Below are 10,887 nucleotides of genomic sequence, written 5' to 3' on the forward strand. Positions count from 1 at the left end.
TGGGGGGGGGAGTGCAGGAGTGGGGGAGTAATCTTGCCTTGCAATTTCTTAAATGGTCATATATGAGTTTTTTTAAAGCATTTGTTGTAATTTCAACTAGGTGTCACAACTCAGTGAACCATTAAAAGTGAACCAGTTCACTGAACCGAATTGCACTGAACAGATGGAATTCCACCCTTCCTATGCTTGACAGACTCTGTGAACAATACAAAGTCTTCTTTGAAATCCCCTCCTCGGAGCTGCTTACCTCATACACACATGAAGGGGGATTCTCAAGTCACAAATGTGGTTTCTCGGTCCTTTGTTCATGGGTGTTGGGTTCTATAGAAAGAAAAATGGTCAGTCCATTTTGACATCCTGGGTACCACCCTCATGATTTTCAAAGTACCAGAGTCACTTTCTCTTCTCATCCTCAAAACCATAACGAGAATGGAAAGTTCTATTTCCTTCTTCATTCACTCAGAGATCTAATTCACTTTAGTTTCTCCAAGTTGTTTCAGCTTCTCTTTTCTTCAGTGTCCACACTAATTCGAGGGGTTCATGACTTTATGTTTCTGTTGCTCTTTCTCCATTTATTTTCACCTGAATTTCCTCATGATCAGTTTTTGATAACCCTCAGCAACCTGGCAAATCAAACACAGAGGCTCCTCTGCCTTTTAAATTTCTAATGGTCAGAGAGAACAGGTTAGATATTGAGGGTTAGAGATACAGAGAGTTAGTGCTGCTAATTACCTAATGGCTTGTTGAAGTTCAGGAGGGATATGGAGATCAAAGCAGTGTTTTTAACCAATTGAGGCAAATGGTTCTTTGATCTTTAGATTGCTACAACTTCCCTGCCCACCCCCCACCCCCACCTCCCTTGGAAAGAGTCAACAGTTCCCAATCTTGTTTTGTGGATGTGGATGTTTGTTGTCATGGCACACACCATCTAAAATTCAAATCCAGCATTGTTATGTTTCAGATCAGATTAGCTCCTGCCAATCTAGAGCATCCTGGGATTTGAATTACTACAGGACAGAGCAGGCCATATGTGGGGAGCAGGATTAGGAATTTGGCCAAGCAAGAAAGCAAGCTCACAGGCCCCATGGACCAGTGGCCAAGTTCAGAAAAGGAAGTTATGGCAGAAAGGAACAGACAAAAGAAGGCTATGGGGAAATCAGCCAGGGAGAATCAATAATCTTTGTCAAAAATTTGGAGAATAACATTTCAGAGATAGAAATGTAACACTCACTCTGGAGTCACTCTCCCAACTTGCATTCATACTTATAGTTTGGGGTTCCTTATTGAGTGGTTGCTTCCTGCTACCATCAGAGTTCTAGCAGTAACCCCAAGGGCCTAGATTTCTAGCACTAGTGCTCACAGTCCCATACCTGTGGACTTTTAAATAGCAATGAGCCAGTAGACTTTAATAGCTTTTAGCAAAGATAGTAAAATGATATAGTAGGAATAATTTATACCACTCCTCCTCCCAGAAGCAAGGGATACACTCTCCCACAGATACACAAATCCATGGAAAAAGTGGGTTCAAACTTAAAGTACAGTTATAGAGAGGTATGTGAATGGGGAATATGTATTGTAAAGAGATCATTCACAACTCCTGGTTTCTTCTTTTTAGTCATAATTCTTCTCTGGTACAAGGAGTTGTATTTCTTGGAGCTTCTTTCTTCCTAGAGTAGCAATCTTTCTATATCAGTTTCTCTATTTGTTCTTAGTAAGCTTCTTTCAGCTCCAAGATGAATGCATCCTCTCCTACCAGTACAGTTTTTCTGATTACATGTTCAATTTTAGGGTATGGGAGAAGTGAGAGGAAAAAAAAATACCCAATCCTTCTATAAGATGCATTCCCTCTCGAGGACCTGGCTCTAACCATGGAATGATCAAATATCAAACTTGGTAGCTAATCCCAATAAAGTGCTCCCCCACTTGACTAAATAACTGCTAAAATTACTTCAAAGTCCCCATAAAGATATTTAATTTGTTTAATCAATCAATGGATTTTCTTCTTTTTTATTTATATAATTTTTTCTTTATTTTATTCTAGTAACAAATTTACATATAAATTTTCAAGGTTACATGCTTCACATTGTCTCCTTCTCCCTTCCCTCCCAGAGCTGACAAGCAGTTCCACTGGGTACTACATGTATGATCCCTCAAAACCCATTTTCATAATATTCATTTTTGTAAGAGAGTAATCTTATAAGACCAAAACCAATGGGTTCTCTTCTTGACCCAACCAGAGACCCAATTATCTCATAAAGGTATCACAGGACATAAAACAGTCTGTCTTTTAAAATGTAATAATTACCACTGATAGATTAATTGATTATATGACTATCTCCACTGATTTCTGGGTCTTCTGTGGTCACATTAGTTAAAGTGGTTCAGAAATGTTCATACCTATCTAGAAGCAAAAAGAATTAACAATATTGAAACAGGATATAATTGGGAAGGGAGAGTACAACTAACTGCCTCTTCTTTACCAGCAACTTTTAGTATCTTTAAGATATAGTAGGAAACTTCATGTTGAACTGTAAGGAATAAACAGTTTTTTAAAACTGCTTTTTAAAAATTGCTAGAGTGAGAGGGACAGAGAGAGTTACTGATGGAACTATAAACATAAAGATTTTAAGGAAAATGTCTAGTTCCCTGCAAATAAACAAGTCCATCACTGATAGTATCTAGAAACTGAAGATATAATTTATTATGCTAACCCTAAACATCATTTCTGCAAATGGGATGGAAATGTTATTTCTTTTGATATCAGTTAGGCTATCATGAGTCCATATGTGCCTCTTAGCTCCCATACAAACAAAGTAAAGATAGGAGTGCTGCTGTTTATTAGAGAGCAAACAATGAGAAACTTATGGGAAGAGTGGATGAATGTAGTTGTCAGCTGCTGCCCTGCTTGCCAGAAGACATATTTGAGAACTGAAGGACTGAGTGGAAGTTTTAAGAATATTTTTGCCCTTCCTACGTCTTATTAAGGTTGTGTTTCAGTTTCTTTTACTGGAGCCTTTTGACACTACTTTCCAGCATTCTCTGTGAGTTGATACCAGATACTGAGGGTCATAAGTGGTGTTGCCTTCTTAAATTGAAGTCTAATTCATAAAGATGCCACCTGTGCACAGTCACACAACCAATTGCCATCCTATTTTTTCCATCTACAGGGAGAAACCCATTATTTTATCCCCCCCATTTAAAAAATGAGGGGTAACTAAATAATTAGAGTACTCGTAAGAAGAGCAAAGTAGGGAGGGTCCTAATAGTACTAAACAACACAGGATCAGAAGCTCAAATCAAAGAGTCTTAATTTCCTGGTGGAGAGTGTTCTAAAGTAGTTGTCTACACTGATCCATAAAACAAACCTGGGCTTTAGATTTAGGAATTTTGAGTAGTAACTCTTTTCTTCCCTGAAACAGTCTGAGAGTTGAAAGGGACCTTTCCACATTCCAAAGCTATTTCCAAAGCAATCCCTAACCCTACTGAAGAAAGATCTCCTTCACTATATAGCCAACAAGTGATCTTCTGGTTTGGAAGACCTCTACAAATAAAAATCTTAGCATTTTCCAAGACAGTTCATTCCACTTTTAGATAGTTCTAAGTATTCATTCTGGTTCCAGAACTGCTGCTAATTTGGGGTAGTTTTGAGCATGTGATGCCCCTTCTTTGAAACTGTTTTCTGATCGATCAAATTTAATACTAATTCACAATGAGCAGAGAATTTTACATTGCCACAAAGAATAAAAAGAAAGTGATTTTTGATGTAACAAAAATCAATAATAACAACTGACACATAATATTTTAAAATTTGCAAGACCCTGCAAGTGCCAATTAGCTTTTCTCAGACTTCATGCTTCTTGATTTCCCTGCAGTATTTGCTGATCATCCCTTACCCCAGGTGCTTTTCCACTGTGAGTTCTCCCTGGTTCTTCTCAGAGTGATACAATGAAAAAATGCAATGGATTTGAGGTCAAAAGACCTGAATTCAAATTCCACCTCTACTATTTATATAATTTTGGGGAAGTACTTTAAACTCTCTGGGCTTCAGTTTCTTTATCTGTGAAAATGAGAGGACTGGACTAGAGGACCTGTAAGACTTACCTTCTAGTCCTAAATCTATTCTTACATGAAATTGATACTTGTCTGGCTGTTCCTCCTTAATCTCTTTTGTTAGATCATTATGTCCTACCTTCATTTGAGTGGATATACCCAAGGCTATCTCCTAGACCCTTTTCTTTACTCTTTTTCTTGTTTATCTCATCAGTTCTTCTAGGTTCAGTTATCATCAGTACATAATGATTCAAGACCCAAGTTTCTCAATTAATAAAAATAATTGTTAGCAACAATATTAAAACTAGCAATAATAATTCAACTTATTACTCCTCTCTGCTCTGTGCCTAATTTTATTCATGTATAAAATGATATTGTTGAATTAGATGTCTTTTTCCACCCATCTGCAGGACTTTTGTCAAGTATTTAAATCTGTGCAAAGTGTAGAACACAAAATGATTAAAGTAGAAACTACAAGTCTTACCTTTCTTTGTAACCCCAGCACTTAGTAGGGTGCTTGATGACTGATTGGATTATTGACTTCTTCCTGTCCTCAGAAAGATTATGTTCTAGGAGGTGAAAACAACCATAGTAGAAAAGCACAAAATGAACCCTCTAACAAAACATTTTGCCCTATCTGTCCTTTCTGCAGAAGAGAGGAGACAGACTTGAAACTAGGGGAGGATGAGGAGATTATGCCTCCTACACATGCTGTGCAGCTATACTGTAGAATTCCATTGACTAGAAAATATTGAGGTGCTATAATAAGAGGTAGAATGGAACAGAAGTTGGTGAACACATTCCTTTAGGAGTCTTCAGGGAGAAATTGTATGCATTGAATAGAAATTTGTTTTAATCAAAACTTTTGTAAAAGCAGAATGCATCTATCTGGCAGCTACCTGGTCTACATGACAGAGAACATGACTTCAAGTGGTGGCTGAGACATTCTTTGGTTGCAGTTTTCCTATATATATATATATATATATATATATATATATATATATATATGCATTATTCTTTCCTTTTTAAATAAATGACAAAAATTGAATTGAATGATTACTTGCCTTTCTGTCTTACATTGGTTATTACTTTCTCATTACCTCAGTACACAAAGAATATCATGAATCTAGGTAGCAAGTTGAGGAGTTGGAGACCCTCAATTCTAATCTTAGGAAAGATGTTGATTTGGTGTACTAATATAGGAAAATCCCTTACATCTCCATTTTTGGCATCTGTGTCCTGTTAAACAAAATCAGAATAGTTATAACAATCTACCTCTCTAAGGCATGAGGAAAAAGTGTCAAATTGTGTGTAATCAAGAGACCCTAAATGATCATTTCATAATATACTATCTCCTTTTATAGAAGGGAAACTGAGATATAGAGATGTTAAATGACTTGTTCAAGGTCACAAAATTAGTGGCAAAACACAAATTAAAATTCATAGACCTAGAGTCCTTTCCAGGCCATTGCTTAACCTACTGACCCATGTTGCTCTCCCAAGAAGTGCTTCTCATTATGTGAACTTTCAGGTTTCAATGACACAAGACCTTGGCAAGGATTTCAAGTAATAATCTCATCTTGTATGTTCTAGTTTTTATATAATCAGAACTTGCTGCTTTATGTATACATTTACTTAATAGTAATTGCTGTGGTATATTGGATTATAATTATATTTGGATTTAGAAAATCTTGGGTTGAATCTTAGCTTTGTCACTAAGTATGTGTGTGACCTTGAGAAAGTTATAAAATCAAAGAATCTTGGAGTTGGAAGGCATCTCTGAGGTCATCTAGTTCAACTTGTACCTGACCAGAAATTCTCTCTTAAATTCCAGCAATAAGAGGTTGTCAAGCCTTTCCATAAAGCAGAGACTCCTATCTTGACACTTGATTTCAGGGGTCAGTGAACTTGGATAGTAAAAAAAATCCATCTTTATGAATGAATGAATAAACCATTTCCCCCTATTTGAATTAGTTCTTTTAGTCAATTTAGAACATTATTCCTTACTTACAATAATCACATTGTTTCCCTCCCTCCCTTCTACCCACCCTTCCCACAGCCAACGTTCAATTTCATTGGGTATTACTTGTGTCCTTGATCAGAACCTATTTCCATGTTGTTGTTTGCACTAGGATGTTCATTTAGAGTCTACATCCTCAACCACATCCCTTCGACCCATGTATTCAAGCAGTTGTTTTTCTTTTGTGTTTTTACCCCCACAGAGTTTCCTCTGGATGTGGATAGTGGTTTTTCTTGTAGATTCCTCCAGGTTGTTCAGGATCACTGCATTGCCACTATTAGAGAAGTCCATTAAATTCAATTGTACCACAGTGTATCAATCTCTGTGTATTATGTTTTCCTGGTTTTGCTCCTCTCACTCTGCATCAATTCCTGGAGGTTGTTACAGTCCCCATGGAATTCCTTCACTTTATTATTCCTTTTAGCACAATAGTATTCCATCACCAACATATACCACAATTTGTTCAGCCATTCCCCAATTGAAGGGCATCCCCTCATTTTCCAAATTTTTGCCACAACAAAGAGCATAGCTATGAATATTTTTGTACATGTCTTTTTCCCCATTATCTCTTTGGGGTACAAACCCAGCAATGCTATAGCTGGATCAAAGGGCAGACAGTCTTTTATCTCCCTTTGGGCATAGTTCCAAATTGCCCTCCAGAATGGTTGGATCAATTCACAATGCCACCAACAATGAATTAATGTCCCCATTTTGCCACATCCCCTCCAGGATTCATTATTTTCCTTTGCTGTCATGTTAGCCAATCTGCTAGGTGTGAGGTGATACCTCAGTGTTGTTTTGACTTGCATCTCTCTAATTATAAGAGATTTAGAGCACTTTTTCATGTGCTTATTAATAGTTTTGATTTCTTTAACTGAAAATTGCCTATTCATGTCCCTTGCCCATTTATCAATTGGAGAATGGCTTGATTTTTTTTGTACAATTGCTTTGGTTCTTTATAAATTTGACTAATTAGACCTTTGTTCGAGGTTTTTGTAATGAAGATTGTTTCCTAATTTGTTGCTTCCCTTCTAATTTTGGATGCGTTAGTTTTGTTTGTACAAAACCTTTTTAATTTGATGTAATCAAAATTATTTATTTTATATTTTGTGATTTTTTTCTAGCTTGTGCTTGGTTTTAAAGTCTTTCATTTCCCAAAGATCTGAGAAGTATACTATTCTATATTCTCCTAATTTGTTTATAGTTTCCTTCTTGATATTCAGGCAATTCACCCATTCTGAGTTTATCATGGTGTATGGTGTGAGATGTTGATCTAAACCTAATCTTTCCCATACTGTCTTCCAATTTTGCCATCAGGTTTTATCAAATAGTGGGTTTTGGTCCCACAAACTGGGATCTTTGGACTTATCATAGACTGTCTTGCCGAGGTCATTTACTCCAAGTCTATTCCACTGATGCTCCTTTCTGTCACTTAGTACCAAATTGTTTTGACAACCACTGCTTTATAGTAAAGTTTGAGATCTGGGACTGCAAGTCCTTCTTCCTTTTCATTTTTTTCATGATTTCCCTGGATATCCTTGATCTTTTGTTCTTCCAAATGAACTTTGTTATGTTTTTTTTTTTCTAATTCAGTAAAAAAGTTTTTAGGTAGTTCAATGGGTCTGACACTAAACAAGTAGATTATTTTGGGTAAGATGGTCATTTTTATTATGCTAGCTTGTCCCCACACATTAGCAATCAATGTTATTCCAATTATTTAGATCTAGTTTTAATTGTGTGGAGAGTGTTTTGTAGTTGTATTCATATAGTTCTTGTGTTTGTCTTGGCATATAGACTCCTAAATATTTCATATTGTCTAAGGTGATTTTAAATGGAATTTCTCTTTCTAATTCTTGCTGCTGAAATGGGTTGGAGATATATAGAAATGCTGATGACTTATGGGGGTTTATTTTGTATCCTGCAACTTTGCTAAAGTTGTTGATTATTTCGACTAGTTTTTTGGTTGATTCTCTAGGATTCTTTAAGTAAATCATCATATCATCCACAAAGAGTGACAGCTTGGTCTCCTTGTTGCCAATTTAAATACCTTCAATTTCTTTTTCTTCTCTAATTGCTACTGCTAGTGTTTCTAGTACAATGTTAAATAATAGAGGTCATAATAGGCATCCTTGTTTCACTCCTGATCTTATTGGGAAGGACTCGAGTTTATCCTCATTGCAGATGATGTTTGCTGATGGTTTTAGATATATACTATTTATTATTTTTAGGGAAGGCCCTTCTATTCCCATACTTTCTAGTGTTTTCAGTAGGAATGTGTGTTGTATTTTATCAAAGGCTTTTTCTGTATCTATTGAGATAATAATGCGATTTTTGTCAGTTTGATTATTAATATGGGTAATTATGTGGATGGTTTTCCTAATATTGAACCATCCTTGCATTCCCGGTATGAATCCTACCTGGTCATAGTGGATAACCCTTGTGATGACTTGCTGGAGTCTTTGCTAGTATCCTATTTAAGATTTTTGCATCTATATTCATTAGGGAGATTGGCCTATCGTTTTCTTTCTCTGTTTTTGACCTGCCTGGCTTTGGGATTAGTACCATGTTTGTGTTTTAAAATGAATTTGGTAGTACCCCTTCCTGGCTTATTCTGTCAAATAGTTTGTATAATATTTAGATTAGTTGTTCTTTGAATATTTGTAGAATTCATTTGGGAATCCATCTGGGCCTGGGAATTTTTTCTTAGGGAGTTCTTTGATGGCTTGTTCAATTTCTTTTTCTGATATGGAGTTGTTTAGGTAATTTATTTCTTCCTCTGTTAGTCTAGGCAGTTTATATTTTTGTAAGTATTCATCCATATCACCTATACTGCTATATTTGTTGCTATATAATTGGGCATAATAGTTTTTAAAGATTCTCTTAATTTCCTCTTCATTAGAGATGAGGTCTTCCTTTTCATCTTGGATAATGTCAATTTGATTTTCTTCTTTCCTTTTTTTAATTAGACTGACCAGTACTTTGTCTATTTTATTTGTTTTTTCAAAGTACCAGCTTCTGGTCTTATTTATTAAATCAATAGTTCTTTGACTTTCAATTTCATTAATGTCTCCTTTGATTTTTAGGATCTCTAATTTAGTCTTCATTTGAGGATTTTTAATTTGTTCACTTTCTAGTTTTTTAATTTGCACGCCCAAATTCATTGACCTCTGCCCTTCTTAATTTGTTAATATATGAACTCAAGGATACAATTTTCCCCTTGAGTATTGCTTTGGCTGCATCCCATAGGTTTTGAAAGTCTCATCATTTTGAAATGTCTCATCATTGTCATTTTCTTCAATGAAGTTATTAATTGTTTCTATGATTTATTCTTTAACCAGTTTTGGAGTATCATATTGTTTAAATTCCAATTAATTTTTGATTTATCTCTCCATGTACCCTTACTAATTATTATTTTCATTGCATTGTGATCTGAGAAGGTTGCATTTATCATTTCTGCTCTTTTGCACTTGTTTGCAATGATTTTATGCCCTAATACATGGTCAATTTTTGTGAATGTACCATGTACTGCTGAAAAGAAGATGTATTCCTTTTTGTCCCTATTTATTTTTCTCCACATGTCTACTAACTCTAATTTTTCTAAGATTTTATTTGCTTCTCTCACCTCTTTCTCATTTATTTTTTGGTTTGATTTATCTAGTTCGGATAGAGGAAAGTTCAGATCTCCCACTAGTAAAGTTTTTCTGTATATTTCATCCTTGAGCTCCTTTAGTTTCTTCTTTAGAAATTTGGATGCTCTGCCATTGGTGCATACATATTGAGTACAGATATTTCCTCATTGTCTATACTGCCTTTTATCAGGATGTAGTTACCTTCCCTATCTCTTTTGACTAGATTTATTTTTACTTTGGCTTTGTCAGATGTCATGATTGCGACTCCTGCCTTCTTTTTATCAGTTGATGCCCAATAGATTTGTCTCCATCCTCTTACTTTCACCCTATGCGTATCTGCCTTCTTCATGTGTGTTTCCTGCAGACAGCATCTAGCAGGGTTTTGGATTCTAATCCACTCTGCTATTCACTTGTGTTTTATGGGTGAGTTCATTCCATTCAAGCATTTTGATTACTACTCCTGGTCCTGCCTTTTCTTCTTTCACTATTTCCTTCTATACAATGTTTGTTTTTAATCAGTCCCCATAGTTCCCACCTTTAGTTTACTTCCCTTTCTTCCCCCCCTCCTTTCTTGTTCCCCCCCTTAATTTCCATATAGTCTTTATAAAACTACCCTCCACCCTCTCCCTCCTTTATATTGCTTCCCTCCCCCACAGTCCTTTTGTTACCCTTCTACCCCCCCCATAAGGCACAAATCTATTCTCTGCCCCAATGGATTGGATTGTTCTTCCCTCCTTGGGTCAATTTCAATGCACATAAGAGTTGAGTATTTCCTATATCCAACCTCTTTACCCTTCCAGTGTATTGATGTTCTCTCCCCTCCTGCCATGAGCTTCTTTGTGAAATATAAATTTACCCCCATTTGTTTCTTTCCCATTTCTTTTAGTATTAACCTCTTCTTTTAGCTCTATTTGTGTGTATATATATATACATATGTATATGTATTTATGCATGCATATATCTATATACCTATATATGTCTTGTCCTTTCATCCTATACAGTTTGTCACTGTTCCCTCTAAGTGTAATTCTTCTAGCTGCTCAGGTCATAGCAACAGTTTTTAAGTATTACCAATGACCTCTTTTCTTATAGGGATACACATCATTTTAACTTATTGAGTCTCTTTAAAATTTTTTTGTTCATTTGTTTTGTTTTTCTTTTTCCCCTCTTTTTAAATTACCTTTTGAT

Source organism: Monodelphis domestica, chromosome 3 (assembly GCF_027887165.1).
Source record: "Monodelphis domestica isolate mMonDom1 chromosome 3, mMonDom1.pri, whole genome shotgun sequence".
Classification (NCBI taxonomy): Eukaryota; Metazoa; Chordata; class Mammalia; order Didelphimorphia; family Didelphidae; genus Monodelphis; species Monodelphis domestica.